Raw genomic sequence first — 20,923 nt, forward strand, 5'->3', positions numbered from 1 at the left:
TGCCCTCTCAGAATATCAATATTCTATATAGATATTCTATATAGATAGTGCTCATGGGCTGTCTACCCTAGGCTAAGGTTTTCCAGCCCTTGTAGTTTCCCACGGTAGGTTTCCTGCTATAGGAAGGTATAATAACTTACCAGGTGGTGAATATTTGTTATTAAATGCATTTGGGGATGAAAACACTACGGTAAAAATTATAAAGCAGTATTTTTTATATCTATACTTCTGTACAGTTTAAACTATACAAATAAAACCCTTATAATGTTTGTACTTACTCTCCTCCCCCAAAACCAAAATACAGGTGAGTGAGGAAGAAATAATATCAGGAAGTCAGTGCTGAATAATTTGTGTCTCTCAATTCATTTTATGTTGCCTCAGTATTCTGTAATGAATATCTTTTCTTTGGCACATAAAAAGTTGGGAATTTGTTAACCATAAAAATAAGTCATAGATGGATTTAAAGAAAATGAGGGTGAGGTCTGTTTTAGAAATAAGGGGGGGTGATGTACCAGGGTCTATGTGTTTTGCATGTATGAACTCATTTACTTTTCACAGCTAAATGAGTTCAGGTACCTTACCTGTAAGGTAAGTTTATTAACATACAGATGTGAAAACTGCAGTGCAGGGATATGCAGTAACAATGCCAAGGTCACATAGCTGCAACTAATAATGTGACATAGAAGATGCATTTCAGTCACCATTAAAAACTGCCTAAAGTCAATGAAATGCACTAATACAGAGGTTGGGGGTTTTACAGGTGCACGTAAAAAAGCCACAGTCTGTATGGAAAGGCAGGCACAGTATCAATATTCTGAAGGATTTTTAAATAGAAACTTTATGAGCCTTCTCTACATACCATTGCACTAGGACCAGCACTAAGAAAATCAGAACTATTAGCAGTCGTAGAAAGGATTGTCTGTAGCCTATACCTTGTACCTTCTTAGGATTCCCCATTCAAAGAGACTTTGATTCCTCATGTTTCTATTTCCTCCAATTAATATCTGAAGTCAGCCAGCAGGCTGTCAGGTTGAAAAACCAATTTGCAAAAATTAGATACCACTGTTTTCCAAATTACATTCTTATATTCCACTCAATCTTAATAGGCAATACATTAAAAAGGCTGGGGTGGTAATGAGAGAGAGCTTGTGCTCTAAAGCAGGGTCAGCAAACCCTGGCCTATGGACCAAACCTTGTCCACTGCCTGCTTTAGTAGAGATTATGAGCTATGTATAAAATTCATATGGCTGTGAGCTTTTCGATTTTAAAGGGTTGAGGGGAAATCGAAAGGAGAATAATATTTCATGACATATGACAATTATATTAAATTCAAATTTCAGTGTCAATAAACTAAGTTTAATTGGAACACAGCCATGTCACTGCTTACAAATATCATCCAAAGCTGCTTTCACGCTACAATGGCAAATTTGAGTAGTTCCAACAGAGAGCCAGGGTAATTGCAAAGCCACAAATATTTTCTTATCTGCTTCTTTACACAGGAAGTTTATTGAAGTCTTGTCAAAAGATTTGGAAATAGCTTATTAAGCAAAGTCACACCAACTATTTCCTTGCTGTTGAACTTCTCTCCATTTAAAGTGCTAATGTGGTTTTCTATCTCCAAATGAGGACTGTGGTTTGCAGCATTTTCCAGACTGACTTGACGGAGGAGCCCTTCCTTTTATGGAATGTTTCACGCCATACATTGAAGAAGACCATGTTGAGAACTGCCATTCTTAAGCACTGGCCAGCAAGGCAGCAACGGGAACATAACAGAAAGGAATGAAATTTCAGATTATCTGAATGAATTGGGTGGATGATCCAGGTAAAAAGAGGGTTTGAGTTCTAAATGTCTCTCAAATTTTACCCACAGGAAATATCGAGTTCTTTCTTAAAATATAGTAAGGACGGGAGGGCCACTGTGAAGAAAGAACCTTATCTATTAGCAAACCAATTCCACCATCTTTACATTGTAAAAAGGAATGGCAATGATAAACAAGCAGAAATGTCACAGAAAAAATTGGCTATGTCAGTTCAGCAGCATGTTTGGTAAGTGTTAATGTTAACTACACTAAGGATCAGCTTTCTATCGCTCTAATTCCTAAGCCCTTGGGAAGTCAGTAAATGTTATAATAACAACTACCATCGTCATTTCTCTTGGAATTTTCAAAGACGATTAGGCTCTTGCTCTTTCTGAAAGAATAACAAAAGAAGAGTAACAGATTCTTCTTTTGTGAAGTAATAGTGACCTCTAGTGGCTGGAGCATCATAGTGCTTTATATTTTCTCAACCTCTCCTGAAAAAAAGATTACAGAAAGGATTTGCACACTTCTCCAGATTTTAAATGTTAATCCATTTATTTACCAAATATGTATAGAGCTCTGAGCAATAGAAGGGGATAATAGAAAGAACACTGGTCAAAGGTTCAGAACATCTGAGCCACAGAGCAAATGCAATTAACCTAAAAGCTGTTTGACCCTGGACAAGATGTTCTTCAACTTACCTGAGCCTTGATCTTTTCACAACAGTATTTTTGAGCAACAGTGAAGCTATATGTAGAAGCCCTCTTTATACTGTAATGCGCATTGCAAGTAGGAGATGGTAATGTGTTGTGACTATGGAAACTTTTTAAGAGTTTTTTTAAACTTGTCAATAAAACCAATGTCTATGCAATCAATTCAGGAATAGGCAACAAAAGCAGTTCAGGCCCAAGAATAGGAGAAATAGCATGCCTTCTGAAAGCTAATATATGAAGTCAGCCCCAAATGGACTAGAGAAAAGAAACATAAAGTTCCTAGTCTAACATAAAAGCTGCCTTGGTCTATAGCAAATTCACTGAGACAAACACCATTTGTTGCCACTTCCTTCCCAATTAATTCCCCCTTACTGCCAGAGCCCTAGAGTTAGTTGTTCTGAGGTTCAACTTTCTATGTACTATGAATCAGTAGTGGCTAAGCCAATCATAATTCCACTCTCTTTCCCAGTGACTGAATTTAGACATGGTTATATGACTCAACCCAAGCCAATGGGATCTGAATTCTTAGAGGCAGCAGTTTGAATGGCCATGCTAGAAACAATTTTTCTTGCTATTTAAAAAAGGTGTTTAACGATTTATGTGACACACCTCCACATTTGAAGGGGTATGTTGTTTTTGCATGTGATGCCGGAAACTTCTGCAGCTGTCTATGACCATGAGAGGGCACGCTGATGATACCTTGAAGGTGGAAGAGGAAAGAGATGGGAAGCACCCGAGTGCCCGAGGACAGTATTGCTCTGTGGATTCAGCCAACACCAGAACCGTCAACCCCTATACTTCTTATTACATGAGATCCTAAGTCCATTGGTTTTCAAGCAATTTTTAGTCAGAAATTCTGTTACTTGCAGCTGAAAGCATCCTTAAATATTCAACACAAGGGATTGCCACTCTCTCCAGCCTCGAGGCTTAGAGACCTTGCTGGACCTTGATAGGTTCTCTTTTTTTAATCATCTACAGTATATGCTCAAATATTTTTAACTAAATAGAATGCATGCTGTAATCTTCATATCTGTGGAACAATAGTTTAGACAAAAGAGGTATCTTTATGTCAAAGAAGTAATGGTAAAATATCTGAGAGTGATGAAGGATGATATCGCCTAGCATTTATTTTAGTGAATAGGCACGCAGATCCTATCTCCTGTCACTCTGAGCTAGGTATGGAAGTAGTTATCTCTACCCTGTACCCTCTACTAACCTAACCTCTACTTCAAGGTTACTGATAAAACTAAATGAGATACTGCATCTGAAACATAGGTTGTCGTTGAATAATGGTTTCTCTCTGTTCCTTCAACTCTATCAATTTATATTCTTTCATCTTCCAAACATGACTGAGAACTCACCTTCCCATGGAAAGCTTTCTTTAAATTAAATTCAGCTGTTAATTTATGTCCTCTTTGCACTCAAGTCTATGGTCAGCATTTTTAGAACAGCTGCCCGAGTTTTTAGATCTGCTGCATGGGGGTATGTCCTTTCTCTCTACATACACACCAGGATTGCAAGGGGGTCAGCCACTGCATAGATTTTGGCTACCACTTGTTTGTGAATGTGTTCTCTGATTCTTCTCAACTCTTGACCAACCCCCCAGTATTTAGCTCACTAATCTAAACACAGCCATTAACGCAATAAAAGGTAAGAACCTCTTCCTCTTCCTAGTCTGGTCTCATCCCCTCTTCCAGTCTGGTCTCCTCTTCCGGTCTCCTCTCCTCTTCTCCTCCGCTCTGGTCTCCCCTTCCTCGTCTGGTCTATTCTCGTCTCTTCTTCTGGTCTCGTTTCGTCTTGTCTCCTCTTCCTCATCCAGTCTCATCTCCTCTTCTGGTCTGGTCTCATCTCGTCCCCTCTTCCTAGTCCGGTGTCATCTCTTCTTCCGGTCTGGTCTCTTCTTCCTCATCTGGTCAGCTCTGCTCTTCCTCATCCAGTCTTGTCTCCTCTTCCTCATCTGGTCTTCTCTGCTCTCATCTCCTCTTCCTCATCTACTACTTGATGACAGCACTACTAACTTGATAGCATTGTGCTACACAGACAAGCTTAGGAAGGACAGAATGACCTCTCTGTATCACTCAGGCCTATGACATTCCTGTGTAGCTTTATAAAAGCCAGTTCCTTTCCTCAGAGTGGGGAGGATTTGGCTACTTATGTGGGAAGAACATACGTTGGAATTTGGCAAAAGAACTGATAGCACTGTCAACGGGACACAGAGTCTTTTGGCTTTCTGTCAACCATTAAGGCAGAACTTCTCCTGTTGCATATTCTCGGGAATTCATGAAATGACTTATTTAATAGCAAAGACTTACTGAGTGCCTTTTATGTGCCTGGAACTACTGTAATTGCTTTTACATGTATGTAGTCATTTAATGATCATTTTACACATGGGGAAATTGAGGCACAGAGAGATGAAACTTGCCCTGAAACAAATAACTAATAAATGGCAAATCTGGAGTTCAAACTCAGCAAACTGACTACAGAGCCTGCTCTCTTAACCATACCTTACACCACAATGTGTGATCATTGCTGCACACCTCCCCTCATTAACTATTAATCTAGCCCTTAAGCATTCATAAGCACCTACCAGAAGGGGTCTCAAAGACAGGTTAGACATCATCCCTGCTCTACATGATCCCACAATCCAGTTGATAAACAAATAGAAAAATAGATAATGGAGACTCGGTATCCTCTGGATCAGCAGTCCCCAACCTTTTTGGAATCAGGGACCGTTTTCATGGAAGACAATTTTTCCACAGATTGGGGCCAGGATGGGGGGATGATTTCGGGATGATTCAAGTGCATTACATTTATTGTGCACTTTATTTCTATTATTATTACATTGTAATATATAATGAAATAATTATACAACTCACCATGGGTTGGGAACCCCTTCTCTGAACCAATTTTTTTTCAGCATCATAATCAGTCTTATTACATTTAGCAATCAACGGCATGAGTGCAAAAGAAAAAAAAAAATCTACATTAAAACCCTTCGCACTTTCCACAGAACAGAAACTAAAATAACCTGTTATACAATTAGTTACAAATATAGTCCTCGAGTTTTTGCCCATACACATGACTATTGTCTAAAACATGTCTTCTTTGTAGCAGCTAGGCCCTGCCACCACTGTGTTTAGCTGAGTTCACAAATCCGTTGAAACCTGTAACTTCTCTGGCTCTCTCTCCTGCTAAGCTTTGCTTCCTGGGAGTAATTAAAACCTTCTGCCACTGCCATAGCTACTGCTGCTACTGGAACCACCACAGCCACCTTGGTTTTGTGGTTTGGCAACGTATTGGCCTCTACCACCATAGGGACCAGAGCTTCTGCCTCCAAAATTTCCTCCCTTCATGGGTCCAAAATTTGAAGACTGATTGTTGTAATTGCCAAAATCACTTAAGCTTCCACCACCTCCAAAACTGCTCCCACTACCACCGCCAAAGTCACCTCTGCCTCCTCTATTGTTATACCTGTCATAGCTGCCACCCCCACCATTGCCACTGCCTGGGTTTTCATGACCCTGTCCACCACTTCCATAGTCTCTGTTTCCTCCAGAGAAACCAGGGCTGCCTCCTCCAAAACCACCATCACTACAAAATTCATTGTAGCTATCCCCACTGCCACCATATCCACCACCACTACGTCTGCCACCAAAGCCACCTTGACCACTGAAGTTTCCTCCACAGCCAGAGCTATCTCCATGACCACCACTAAAGTTTCCAGAACCACTTCGACCTCTCTGGCTGGATGAAGCACCAGTCATCTCTTGCTTCCACAGAGCTTTCCTTACTCACAGTTGTGGCCATTCACAGTACGGTATTTCTGAAAGACAATCGTATCCACAGAATCATGGTCATCAAAGGTTACAAAAGCAAAGCTCCTCTTCCTGCCACTGCCTCGGTCAGTCATGATTTCAATCACTTCAATTTTCCCACATTGTTTAAAATAGTCTCTTAGGTGCTGCTCTTCAGTATCTCCTTTAATGCCACCAACAAAGATCTTTCTCACAGGTAAGTGGGCACCTGGTCTTTGAGAATCTTCTCTGGAGGCAGCTCTCTTTGGTTCCACGACTCTTCCATCCACCTTGTGTGTCTCTGCATCCACTGCTGCGTCCACCTCCTCCACAGTGGCGTATGCGACAACCCAAAGCCCCTGGAACCCTTGGTGTTTGGGTCTGTCATCACCACACAGTCCGTGGGCGATCCCCATTGCTCAGAATGGCTCCTCAGACTCTCATCGGTCCTTTCAGAGCTCAACCCTCCCCTGAAGAGCTTCCCCAGCTGCTCGGGTTCTTTAGGAGATTCTGGCTTAGGTGTGACGGCAGTGGGAAGAGAGACTTTAACGATGCTTTTTTGGCAGCATCCACGAGCAGAAAGGCGTAAGCTAACGAACGTATCTCCTGCTCTGGAACATTCTCAACCACTCGCTATCCTCTTTCTATTTGGAAAGCGAATGCTCATCTGAAGATTTTTACCATCATTTTTTTGCCGTGTGTATTTGTTTACAAGGGCTGCCATAAAGAATTACCATACACTAGGTGTCTTTAAAGAATAGAAATTATTAATAATTTTATTACAGTTCTGGGGGCTAGAAGTCTAAGATCAAGGTGTCAGCAGGATTGTTTTTTTCTGAGGCTTCTCTCCTTGGCTTGCAGATGGCCTTTGTCTCCCTGTGTCTTCACATGGTCTCCCTCTTACCTGTGTCCAAATGTCCTCTTTTTATAATACAAGGATATTGTTCATATTGGATTAGGACATACCCTGATGACCTCCTTTTAACTTAATTACCTCTTCAAAGATCCTTTCTTGAAATACAGTCACATTCTGAATCACTAGGGCTTAGGACTTCAATATGTGAATTTTGAGAGGACATGTCTCAGCCCTAATACTGTACCAATCTCCCTTCGCCACCAACTTCTCCAGAAAGTGCTTTAACACCTTTAATGACTATATATATTCCCAGCACTTGAAAGAATTAAAAACTTTTCTCAGCTTGAGACAGGGGAAGAAGAACAAAATTATGTATTTTGCAAGCAAAGTATATAATTAAGATGTTGTGAATGATTCCTAGGAATATGCTTTTGGTTATTCATAAACATTGCCTATAATTGTTTTCATGGGCTAACTTAATATTCTTCTCATTATAAGATGTTAGACATATGTGAAGCATGAAGTCAAGTTTATCTAACACAAAAATAGGTTGCACACCTCCATTTTTATCCTCCAGAGGTGGACACGGTTTATCTCAAACATCCTCTAGGCCATGAAAAATTAAGAGTTAAGGCCTAAGAATGAAGATAAAGTAAACAGAGAGGTTGAGAAGATCTCATTACATAATTCACAGTGAGAGCCATTATCCACTACAATGAAATTGAGGGCAATGCTTCCTATGAATAAATTTTATCTTTTTTCATGCAAATAAAATAAAATGAAAAAAATAAATGGACGGCACTTTGTGATTTGCAATGTATTAGAAAGTCATGTAACAAAATAACAGAGTCATGTCATAGGCCAAAATAATATTCCAATACTCCATATTCATTTTTTTCAACACTGGAATGTTTCTCCTAACACTATTTAGCTCAATTCATCTCAAAACTTGATAATTTTAAAAATGAATGCTCATGTTTTCTTTTGATATGATTGGACAAAAGTCCACAGTGTGGGTATTAAATCTACCCTCCAGGGACTTATGTCTGAATTTTGAAGTGAATTACATCGTGGCAATGTCTCACCCACTGATGAATCCCTGTGGCATAATATGACTCCCTAATAAAAGTTCACAGCTCAAACCTTCATATATTTCTAATGATTCACAGCAGAATTTCCCAAATTGCTTGAGAGGGATTAACACATCATGTGAAAGTCATTGTTAAAACTGAGTAAATGGCAATGTTATCACTGTTACTAAACTCCATATTTTCTTTGGACATCAATGAAAGGTTTGTAAAAGAACACGTGGCAGACCTACATCATAAATTTTTCCAAGAATTAAATATTTCCCAGCAATGGCTATCTGTTAAATGAATTAGAATAGCTTTTCCATCTGAATTAAATTTGAAGTTGGTATATTAAAGATATTGCCTGTGAACAATTTTATTTTACCATGGGAACACGTTTGCTTTCTTCAGGGAATTTTAAATTATTTGTAAATACAAGTGTTATAAAGATGAGGAACATCATTTCCTTGCTCATAAGCTCCAAAAAACCTGGCAAACAAGAAGCCACAGAATAATAATTTTTAAAAAATATCTCCCATAATGCCAGGAATTGTTCTAAAGTAAAATGTTAAATTAGATAATATTTAAGTTTCCTCCTAATTCTAACATACTTGCAATTTTCTGATTCTTCCAGATTACAATTGACCTAGCTAGAATAGTGCATTTCAAAGAATAAAAAGCAATAAATACATAAACCTCTTTTAAAGAAAAACACCCTCTTTCCACTCCAAAGATTAGAGCAAATTGAGAGATAGATAGGATTCAGACAGATGGAGGCAATATATTAGCTTTATTATGATAAAAGCTCTTTAGAGACTCTGACTATAGTTGTTATGGTAAGTAACCCTGGTTTGTCTAACTAATGCTAAAATCTCAGTGACTTAACTCAAGTTCATTTCTTGTTCACATGAAGTCCAATAAGGATGCTCTTGATTAGCAGGTGGCCTTCAACACGGTCATTCAATGGACCTTCTGTAATGTGGCTCCATCCTCCCTAGACCTTCAACACCTTCTTCTGGAGTCTCTATATCTGGTCAACAGACTGAAGGAGAGAAGGAGAGAGAGCATGAAAGATTACATGGGAGGTTTTGTGTCCAAGGTCTGGAAACAGTGTGTATAAGTTCAATTCATATTCCATTGCCTAGAACCCAGTCACACAGCCTAACCTAACTGTGAAGCAGGTTGGAAAAGTTGGGAAATTTAGTCTATCTCTATATACATGAGGTAGAGAAACTGGATTTTGGTGAAAACATATCTGTCTTGGCCAAAATAACTAGATCTTATCTAAGTGAGCTTGCTAATATTTCCACCCTAACTTAGGCAGAATTACCCCTGGAAAACAACGGATCATTCCAGAAGGGTAGTACCTGCCTCACTAAGCTTATAGAATAGCTGAAAAAGAGGATCAGAATGTACCCTTGCTATAGGCAGGCAGATTGCAAGGGGGTGGGGAGGGGTGGGAAGGGCTGATTGAACATGACTAATTATTTCTTCCAGTCTCATTAATCATAGGAAGGAGGAAGACAGAATCCAGAAATGCTACTCTAGGAAAGTCATCTCCTTGGAAATATGAGGAGTCCCAGGGTATAAGGGTTTAACCAATGATGTGTCACCATTCAATTTTTTCTTCAAAACCATATATTGGTTGGTGATGTCCCTAAAATATCTTCTCATGCCTTTCCTTAATTTTAGGATGCATTGTAATAATTGGTTTATTTAAATTACTAATAAAAATTAGACTGAATTCATCTTTGAGATCATCTAGCTATGTCTAGCTGTCTTTCTTTTGAAATACTATCTTGACAGCTTTGCCAGATACAGAGTGTGTATGTGTGCATCTGTGTGTGTATATATACACACATATATAATCTTTTGAAATTTTTTGTGGAATAAGATATAGGATGACTGCTTCCTTATATAGCCTGAGTGAGCAACATTAGTTTCAGATCATTAATAGTCTGTTACCCTGGACCTAGAATATAAACTAATTATGGCTTACTTAAAAAAAAAATAAAAGCAAACCTCAGGTAAGCATTTTATTGAATGTGTTAGACTTGTTAGGGAGAATTTATAACACATTTTAATTTTTCTCATTAACTGCCCCTGGACAATAGCTTTAGTAGGTTCTCATAGCTTTTCACTCTCTGATGATAACAAATTCTTATTTCCTTTTCTCTAGCCATAAAGAAATAGAGGGCTAGAAGATGGCTGCATTCCTCTTGATGGGGGGGGTGTCAGTGGACTGGGCTAAGGTGGTAACGGGGAGAAAGACAGAAGAGCAGATTTTAGACTTACTAGGAAGACTGAATTAACAGAACTGGCTGGTGGATTCATATTTAGAGGTGGGGCAGGGAGTGGTGAGGGAAAGGGAGGAACCGAGAAACATCCTAGCTGAGTACCTGAGTGGGCGTGGTGCCATTTGCTAGTCAACAAAGACGAGACTGGCATGAGATGTTCAGTGTTTGACATACTAACCTTGTGATGCCCATAATTCATCAACATGGATATGCGAATTAGGCAATTGGACAAGTGAGCCTAGGGCTCAGTGAAAATCAATTCAGGAATCATCAGTTTAAAGACCTAAAACGGGGATAGATCACCTTAATAGAATATAAAATGAAGAAAAGGGACCACACCAACCCTTAGGTGCAGATCTTGAAGGAACCCCAACATTTACACGTTAGGCCTAGGAGCCAAAATAGTACCAAGGAAACCATGAGAGGAGAGCGTGTCAAGCAGAAGGCCACGGTCAACCCAGCCCAGTGTTGCTGAGAGGTTGCAGAAGGTGAGAAAAGAAATGTTTCTACTGGATTTGGCAAAGTAGTGGTCACTGGTGACCAGAGAAGTTTCAGTGAGTGGTCCTGGAAGAAGCTAGAACATAGTGGGTGGAGGACAGAAGGCAGCGACAACTTCTATAACCGATGTTTTGAAAACTTCTGCTATTAAAAGGGAGAAGAAATGTGGTAGTATCTGGGCGATCAGGAAAGGTTCTTTTCAGGAGATGCAAGAGCATGTCTGTGTGCTGATAGGAATGCTCCAGTTAAAAGGAAGTGCTTACTGTAAGAGGGGACAACTGTAAGAGCTAAGTTCTTAGGAAGGCAAGAAGGGGCAAGATTCTGAGCAAAAGCAGAAGACTTGGCCCTGAGAGTCTGGAAGGCCTCTTCCCCATTAGAACAACAGGGAAGAATACGTCAATGTAAACGTAGCTTCATTTTTGGATCAGGTGGTGGGAAGATGGGGAGTTTGATTCTGAAGGCTTCCTTTCCTAAATAAAATGTGTTGTGATGTCATGGGCTAAGAGTAGGAAACTAAAGAGTGTGGGAAAGGCATGGCAAGAGGGAAGGTGTGAAATATCCGAAGGGGAGTGGGAAAGTGAACCTGATGGAAAAACTCAGTAGGATTTCCTGGCGATGCCAATGTGAAGTCTACTTCATAAATTTTAAAGTAAAATTGATCATCTCAGTAGCGCCATCTTTGATAATATAAAAATAATAATAATGGATGTGAGGGGGAACTGTCCTTAACTTTTGTCACCCCAATGCTCTCCATGATGGAACTGCATGGCCTGACTGGCCACACTTGTGTCACCTTTCTTGCAGTTTCATTCTCAATCCATCCAAAGAGAAAAAGTTTTCCAGAGAGAGAAGAAGCCGGTTCTTCAGTCAAGAGTAGGAAGTGGCTGGTTTCATCAGCAAGAAATTCTAAGTAAGTTCTCCAGATCCACATGAAGACCCTAACAGAGTCAAGCCTAACAGCAACAATAAAAGGAAAAGACATATAAATGACCTCATTAAAAGAATGACTCAATCCAAAGGTTAGAATTGGAGAGATCTGTAGACATCACCAATTGCAACACCTTCATTTTACTGAAGAGAAAGCGGACTAGGAAAGTACTGCTCTGAGCTTCCACATTAGTTATTTGCAGCACTGTGGCAAGAATTCAATCTAGGTAACTTAAATGAAAACTGACACGGGGCCTGGCTTATGAGAAATAATAAATGAAAGTTGTTTTTTTCTCCCTTGTTCCTTCCCAGTGTCCTTACTGAGTAGTTAATCAGTCAATGGAAACATGTGAATGCCGTAGTCCTGTGACTAACTCTGTGTGATTACAGCTCAATGGATGTCTAGGAATTAGTATCAATAGTAAAGCATGACAAAATCAGTGATTAGTCATACTGTAGCCTTGACCTAAATAGCACATTAGGCACAGAGCTGGGATTAAAACTCTGAGACCTGTGCTTTGCTGTCCTGAAGCTGTCTTCCCTCAATTGTGCAAGACTGCTGTTTACAGCATGGTGGGAATGGCTTCGCTGTAAAAGGGAAACTATTTATTTAAGCAACCTTCTAAACAACCAAATAGAAAGGGCAGGAAGAGGGCCTGGGTTCTCTCCCCTCTGGTAATTTTGACAAAATATACTTGAAAGATGCTTGGGTCTACCAGCTGTCATGGTCAGTCTGTGCAAGACTCGGAATGTCTTGGCTCGCAGACACATGTAACCTCTCACATTCCAGATTTCTGGTGAAAAAGGACAAAATGATCTTAAAAAGAACAGAAGAAGAAAAACCAGCCAGTTTTTAAAATGTACTCAATGAAGAGTAATGATTTACAACAGAAAAATGAACAACTATGGGAAAAAATTAGAAGAAAAAGAAAACAGATGTATTGTGGTGAAGAGTTTCTGTTGGCTTTGGCTCAAGTCCCAAAAGAGCTTTTCTAAGCTGACTTTCCATGTCTAGCCTCTCAAAAAACATTTTATGACACAAAGTTGTTTGGAAGAGTTTGTGATAAAAGCCAAGAAGCCCACATTAAATGTCAAAATTGTATCAAAGATTGAAATAAAAAGAAGTCATTTGATAATTCAAAGGAGCAAAAAGGAAAAAAAAGGTTATTTTTAGCAAAGTATTCTATTATTCTGAAATTTGAGGAGTAAGGGAACAAAGAGCAAAGACATGATTATCATTAGTTTCATGCACACTATCCATAAAAACTTTTCCATAAACTTCCATTTCCATCTGCTGTCCCTGCAGCAGAAGTTATAGGGGTTGCTGGACTCTGAACGTTCTTACACCTCGCCTGTATGGCTAGTACCTGGCCCCAAGGAAGCGGTGCAACCCACCATCACTGGCAAGAAAAGTTGACTATGAAAACAAAAATGAGGTAAAGTGAAAGATGAGAGCTGAGAGGAACAGAGGAATTAAGTGCAAAAGAAGTGAAGTTACAAATCAGACTCAAGTTAATGAACAAGATGGTGAATATGTAAGACAAAGAGACTACTGAGGCTGTAGTATAGCCCTTAAGATCGTAGCCCAGAGTCAGACTTCCAGTAATAAAATCCCCACGCTTACACTTGCTAGCTGTACAACCTCAGGCAAGTTATTCTACTCCTTTACATGTGTGCAAAGGTCATTGAGAATAAATAAGATAGTCTATGTAACGTGCTTAGAACAAAGATTGCCTGCATATACGTTAAGTGCTCAAAAATTGCAGCTCTTCATTACTATTATTCAACACATTTATTGATGCTTCCTATGGGCCAGACACTGCAGCAGATGCTTAGAACATAATCATGAGCAGGACATCTTTCCTGGACAATCTCTGCAAGTCTAGTCCTTTGTAAGGTTATCTGCACTAAATGTGATACAGAAACACCTGGTTCAAACGTCCCTATATTTATTCATTTCTATGTAGAATTATTGTTCTCACAGAATGAGAGCAATATGTGTGTCTTCTATGTGTGTTTTAAAAATTATCACACTCTATCTTTGCAATTCACATCTGTCTCTAAAACTGGATTCTACAGTCCTTGTCTTATTCCTCCTGAGCATCCAGCTCAGGACCTACTATGAAAAGGCAGCCATATAAATAGAAACGAATACATTGACTTTCTTTAAAAATTTTGGACATTAAAATTTTTAGATTCTGTTTGCTCTTACTCTTTTTGTCCTGATCCCTCCTTAGAGTCTCTCTTCCTCTTCTACTTGCCTAATATATATGTCTCTTAGAATCTTCCAACAGTCCTGGGAGGAGATGTAATCACTCCAGTTTTTTTTCTTTTCTTTTTTTTTTTTTCTGGGGAGTGGGGGCGGATAGGGTCTGGCTCTGTCACCCAGGCTGGAATGCATTGGCTTGCTGATAGCTCATCACAGCCTTGAACTTCCAGGCTCAAGCAATCTTCCTGCTTCAGCCTTCCAAAGTGCTGGGTTTACAGGTGTGAGCCCCTGCACCCAGCCTCCAGTTTTAAAGAGAAAATTGTGGCTCAGCACAGTTACAATCGCCCATGTGGCAGACCTGAGATTCTAATCCTGGAGTGTCTGGTGCCAAAGTTTCCATTCATTCCTCCACAGCAGCACTGTACTTCCCCTTCAGACAAACAGAGAAGACTGAGAAGAGGGAAATATCTTTAGGACAGGACATATGAAACTAAATATCACAGTATGTTACTCCATAGGGAATCAATTAAAAGAATAATGTTAGCCTTTACATGCAAGGTAATGGGAATCCCCTCCTATATTTTGAGGATTTTTTCCCATTTGTAATTAAGTGAAATATATTTTGAAGGATGCCCCTACCCCTCCTTTTCAGTCATAGGGATAGTTATCCGGAAGCTTATTGTAAACAAAGGATATATGCTGAAGAATTGAACAGGTATCAAGGTAAAAAAAAAATGCAATCAACCAATCAATGAATGTAAAATGCAAAATATAATATAGATCCGACCCTGCATAATGAATCTTCTCTGTATAAAACTTTTATTAAACCATTAAAATATGTATGTATAAGAGGAATTGGATTTTCAAATATTATGATTTACATTTTAAAAGTCTAAGGTAGGATTCCTTTTGAACATGCCGTGCACATTAACAGCAAGAAGCAAAAGTGATGTCAAGGTTGAAAGCTTCTTAAAGAAAGTTCAAGTTGATGACAGAAATGGGCACTGCCATTTTTTGCTGTGGCTGCTGTTTATTTCTGACTCTGACACATACATGTTGTATGTATTAGGTCAAATCTGCCTTCACTCTTTATTAAATAAGATCTATCTGTACCAAAGAGCCCTGTGGAAACCTACCAATTCTTTCTTGCCTGGCCTGCTCGGCTGGTCCCCCATAGGCCAGGACTCACCACTAAGCTGTCTTCTGGGGATATTTCAACAACTATTTTAGGGAGCTCACTTCACTTTGGTGCCTGGTGAGGCCAACCTTTGGAAAAGCAATTTGGCAATCTTGTAAGTCATTAACTTAAAAACTCTGTGTGCTTTGATCCAGTATCTCCCTTCTGAGACTCGATGCTGAGGCAATTTACATGAAATTGCCATTTTGGATCTCTCTAGGCACCTTGAATAAAACCTCTCTAAACTCTGGATGCCTATCCCAAACAGCTCCTCCTGCAATCTTCTCCATTTAGCCAGATGCTTAGGCTCCAAAGTGTAGTGTGGCAACAAGAGTGACTCTATTTTAGATGCTAGTTCACCATGTGACTCCTGAGTAACCCTGAGTCCTGGAATGCCTCCAAGATGTCTAGTTGATGTATCACTCTTTGTGTAGACACATTTATTTACTATAAGTTTCACCTTTCCTCCAAAACATCCCTTGATACTGTTGCATACATCATAGGCGGGGATGCCCATAGCAGTCTCTGAGCCACCTAGGCATTCCTTCCAGGGCATGTATACTTTTTCCCCAAGATGTATGCCTTCTGTCTGGAGGGCTGTGATGCAGAGATCTACCTGCCCGTGGCTTCCCAAGACCATGCTTCTGTACACAGTTCCCCAAATAAATCACCCTTCACTGACAAACAGGACTTATCTGCCTCATTCTTTCGTTTCTCAGCTCCTTTGGCATCTGGGGGCCACTAGCTTATATGGCCCTTTCACTGAATAGGTGTCCTTGTACACCCCTCTCTTTCTTTCACACTCCATGTCAAATGCATCAGAAAATACTATGTGTTCCACCTTCAAAATATATTAAGGATACAATATATTAGTGAGGATTTCATCACATTCATTGCCACCTTTCTGGCACAAGTCACTATTCTCTGTTTCCTGAACTATGGAAGGCTCCTATTGTTCTAGCTCCCTGTTGTTCTCCTTTCTTCTATATATGCTTCAATACAGTCAGAACAAACCTTTTAAAACACATCAGCTCATGTATGTCTCCCTGTTGAAAAATCTCCAAAGGTTTCTCCTCTCATTCAGGATAACGTCCAGAGTGTCCTCGCCTTAGACTGCAAGGCCACATGCCATTTCCTCGCCAGGTCTCCGATCTCATCTCCTTCAGTCTCTGTTTGTCTCACTCAGCTGTCCTTAATGGTTTCTTTGCTGTTCTTCAGCACATCACATACAACGCTTGTACTTATGGTTCCCTCTTCCTAGCACAATCAGTCCCCCAGACATCCACATGGATCTCGCACTTTCAAGATTCTGTTCAAAAGCCCTCACAGAGCAGCTGACCCTGACAGAAGATAGTATCTCATGTAAAACAGGTCACCTTCCCATACTTTTTTTCTTCATAACTTTTACTGTTACTACTGGACATAATCTAAACCTTACAAAAATAAAATCTGTTTTGCACAACTCCAAAATGTAAACTCCATCAGAGCAAGAACCTTATCTGTTTTTGTTTTCAATTGTAAACACAGTGCCTGGAAGACTAATGCATTTTAGGTGCTCAATAAATATTGATAAATGAAGAAATGAAATACAGAGACATTTTATTTACAGTGAACAAGGGTTCATTGTTCTCCCCAGACTGCCACCAGCTCAGTGGCTAGAGAGGTGCCACTGGAAAAAAAAGAGTAGCAGCGCTGGAGGAGAGTCATTAACACAAAGCTAGACACATATTAATGTCCCCTCAAAAAGGCCTTTTGACTTTTATTTTTTTAAATCACGAGTTGGTTTTGAGCTCTCTGAAAGTGTATCTGGTGGAAACCAAGATTTTATAGATAATCACTATTTTTTTTTCCTGAGCCATTTAAGAGCAAGTTGCAGACACAATGTCTCATCGCTGCTAAACACTTGAGTGTGCATATCCTCCACACAAGGACATTCTTCTACAAAACTATAATACAAACATCCAAAGCAGGAAATCACCATTGACAAAAATATGCTAACTGATCCACAGATTTCACTCAATGTTTTCCAACTGTTTATTTTTCCTTTCTGGTCCAGAAGCCAACCTGGGATAGTTGTTGTATTTAGTTGCCATGCTTTAAGTCTCTTCAATTTGTATCAGTTAAGTTCTTTTTTTTTTTTTTGTCCCTTATTAAACTTAAGAATTTTAAAGAGTATAAACATTTTATAAGGTTCTTCTCACCCTGGGTTCCAATGTTTCCCTATGTCCAGTACCAGGCCATGCATTGTTGGCAGAAACATCACATAAAAGGTGCTGTGCTCTTCTCAGTGCATCTCATGGGGGTGGGGGACATGACATGACTTTTCTACAACTGGTGATATTCATCATGATCACCTGGTCAACTTAGTGTCTTCCAGGCTTCTCTTCAATAAATTCACCAATCATCCCTTGTGATCAGTAAGAATTTTTCAGAAGATACTTCAAGGATAGGCTAACACATCGTTATTCATATCAAACACCCACCCTCCAGCTTCAGTGTTCACTGATGACTCCTGCCTAAATCAACCAACACTCTAGCCAAGTGGTGACTTTCTGTTTTCACTAATCCTTAATAGTAGGCATTTCTACCCTAAGAAAGAGCTGTTCTTCCTTCCCCATTTATCTATTCTATCTTTTTTTATATTAGCATGTATTCATGTTTTATTCAATAGGTTGTAATTGATGACTATCATTTATTTTGATGCTCTAATTGTCCTAGATTTGGCCAGTGGGAACCCTTTCCTGCCGGCTCCTGTGTCCTTTTGACATATTCCCATTATGCTTCGAGCACCTTCCTACAAGAGGTTACAGGCTCTCTGTAAATTCCCAGCCCCAGCCATAAAATCAGCCCTCGTGCCCTTTAGTGGAAGATGGTATTTAGGAACCAAGATCTTTAGGCCACTTGATGTGTCCTTTGCTTCTAGCCTCTGAATGGAGCTATGGTATATATATGTGCACATACACATATACATACATCTATATTGTTTTTAAAAAGTCATTTATATCACCAGGAAATTGGTATTAACTCATCAACACCTAAGTGGACATATAGAAATAACATTTATTGGGTGTCAGGCAGGTGGGGGGGAGGGGATGGGTATATACATACATAATAACTGTGATGCACACCAACTGGGGGATGGACACGCTTGAAGCTCTGACTGTAGGGGGGAGAGGGGACAGGGGCAATATACGTAACCTTAACATTTGTACCCCCATAATATGCTGAAGAAAATAAAATAAAATAAAAGTCATTTATACTCATTGTTATTCCAATCTAAGGCCTCAGGGTTGTTTATAGCTAGCTTTCTTTCTGTATTTGTAAATTCCTTCTCCAATAGTAGGGAACCTGGCTCCCATTTTACTCAGTATTTTGCTTATTTGCCCAATGGCCCTGTAATTAAGCAATCTCCCAGCCATGATGCTTCCTCCTTGACCCTGCCATTTTTTCAGCCCCTAACTTTTCTAAAGGAAAAAAATGCACACATTCTTAATAGTACAGATTCTCCAAATCTTCCTGCTGGAATCAAAAACTGCTAAGAGATAGAGAGGTTTGGGGAACCACTATGGTTTGCTAAATGCATCTATTCAGTACCTAGCGAGGAGTTTCTAGCAATGGACTCCTCGCTCAGATCTCACGTGGTTCAGCAACCAGCAGCCAGGTAGTCTCCACTTTTGTCTCCTTGGCATTAGGCACTATAAAAAGCACTGTCCCAATGGCCTCGAAGCCTATTTTCTAAAATGAATGAGGTAAGAACACATACAAATCCAGCACATCAAATACCACAGAGACAAATTCTTTAAGTCGTTCTTCTTGTGCCTGCTTCTAATTTGGGCACAGCTGGGACTCTCTGCTCTCCCCTAACAGCCACCAGCTGTTCGTACTGCTGCTGGAAAAACAGAAGTTGTGCCTGTGGTCATTCACTAACAGAAAGCTGTAAACATATTAAAGTCCTGGGGAAAAGGAGGACTTTTGTGTGTGTGTGTGTATTTTTTCTTTTAATCATGAATTGGGTCCTGGGTTCTCTGAGTGTCAGGTGGGAAGTACAATGTGAGTGACTGAAAACCATCACACAAATATTTTTAGAGACTTTATATGGCAGCTATCTCAAGCCAAGAAAACCATTGATGAGAAGGGATAACCACCACCAAATATCTAATTGGCAAGAAATAGTGCTGTGTCACAATTTTAAAAACACTACACTAGGGGGACTGTACTCTCTGCTGACTAGCTGTAATCTCCATGCACAACTGGAGAGCACACCATAAACAGTAACCCAAACAAACCTCCCTTGCCTGTTGACGCTGAGAGTCCTCTGTTCCAGTCATGACAACCAGAATAAACACAGTAGAGAAATATCTCACCCAATTTCTTTTCGAGTTAGAAGAGGCCTCTTCTATAAGAAAACAAATCTCATGTTTCCTTCCAGATGAAAGGCAAGAAGCTAATTCTTATACCAATCCAAATAGAGTGGTTACTAGGGGAACAGCATCAGCATCACCAGGGAACTTGTTAGAAACACATATTCTGGGGCTTTGTCCCAGAGCTACTGAATCAGAAAGTCTGCGGCAGGGCCCAATCTGAGTTGTAAAACTACAGGTTTGATAGCCACTTCCCTAGATATTCCAGAAGCGGTGTTGGAAGGACCTCGATACCGACCAACCCTACATTTTGCCTCTAGGACAGGTGATTAGGGAGCTCACTGCAGTTCTTCCAGAAACTGGGAGGGTTGTTTACGAGAGGGACATACATTTCGGCATATTTAAGGCTCAGAAAGTTATTTCTGAACTCATAGGTCAACGGGGTCCCCTGTTGCCCCGACCTGGACCAAGTTACAGATTGAGGTTGAATTTGAGACCCGGCAGGGGTCGCTGCTGCCCACAAACAGAGCCCGCAGTGAGCGTGGCAGGCGAAGCCCAGAAGCTTTGACATCACACTAAGCTCCTCCTTGCACGCACACAGAACACACACACAAACATATACAGACACACGCACACACGGACACGGACCGCGCACTCCTCTCTGCCCGCTCTCCCCCACTCCCCCAGCCCGCCCCTCCCCGGCAAGTGTGTGCCCCGGCGCAGCCACCCGGCGCGACCAGGAGCGCAGCGCCACAGCCCGAGGGAACCGGCGCGCAGCAGCAGCGGCCGCGGCCGGACCGCTCGCGCCAGCGCTCGGCGGCGGCGGCCGGGACACCCGCACGGCAGCGCCCCAGACCGCGAGCAACCGCGCCCGCCCCCGCCGGGGCTGGGGCGCAGAGCCGCCACCCCGCAAGCTCCCGGGCCCCCTGCCACCTCTATGAGAGGAGGAGAAGCCAGGCGCAGGAGCAGGACGCTCGGCAGCCGGACTCCTCCGCGGGCCCCCTCCTCCCGCGCCCCCCGGGCGCCCGAGAGGCGAAATGCAACAGCGGCGCTCGGGCTGAGAGGGGAAGGGGCCGGCGCCATCCACTCGCCCGGAATCCGGTCCCCTCGGCGGCTGCGCGTCCCGGCCGCGGCCCCCCGGGCCCGCGAGTGAGCGGCGGCAGCAGGAGGAGACGCGGCCGGCCCGGGGCTGGCCGGGCCTGGGGAGGGGGGACGGGGCGGG

The 20,923-nt window shown here is 41.2% G+C and overlaps 1 pseudogene; it reads right to left on the minus strand.

The window, feature by feature from the left end:
• Window positions 1–5,646: 5,646 nt before the first annotated feature.
• On the minus strand, window positions 5,647–15,980 carry LOC105881736 (heterogeneous nuclear ribonucleoprotein A1 pseudogene; annotated as a pseudogene).
• Window positions 15,981–20,923: the final 4,943 nt, after the last annotated feature.

The sequence above is a fragment of the Microcebus murinus genome, chromosome 15, assembly GCF_040939455.1.
Source record: "Microcebus murinus isolate Inina chromosome 15, M.murinus_Inina_mat1.0, whole genome shotgun sequence".
Lineage (NCBI taxonomy): Eukaryota > Metazoa > Chordata > Mammalia > Primates > Cheirogaleidae > Microcebus > Microcebus murinus.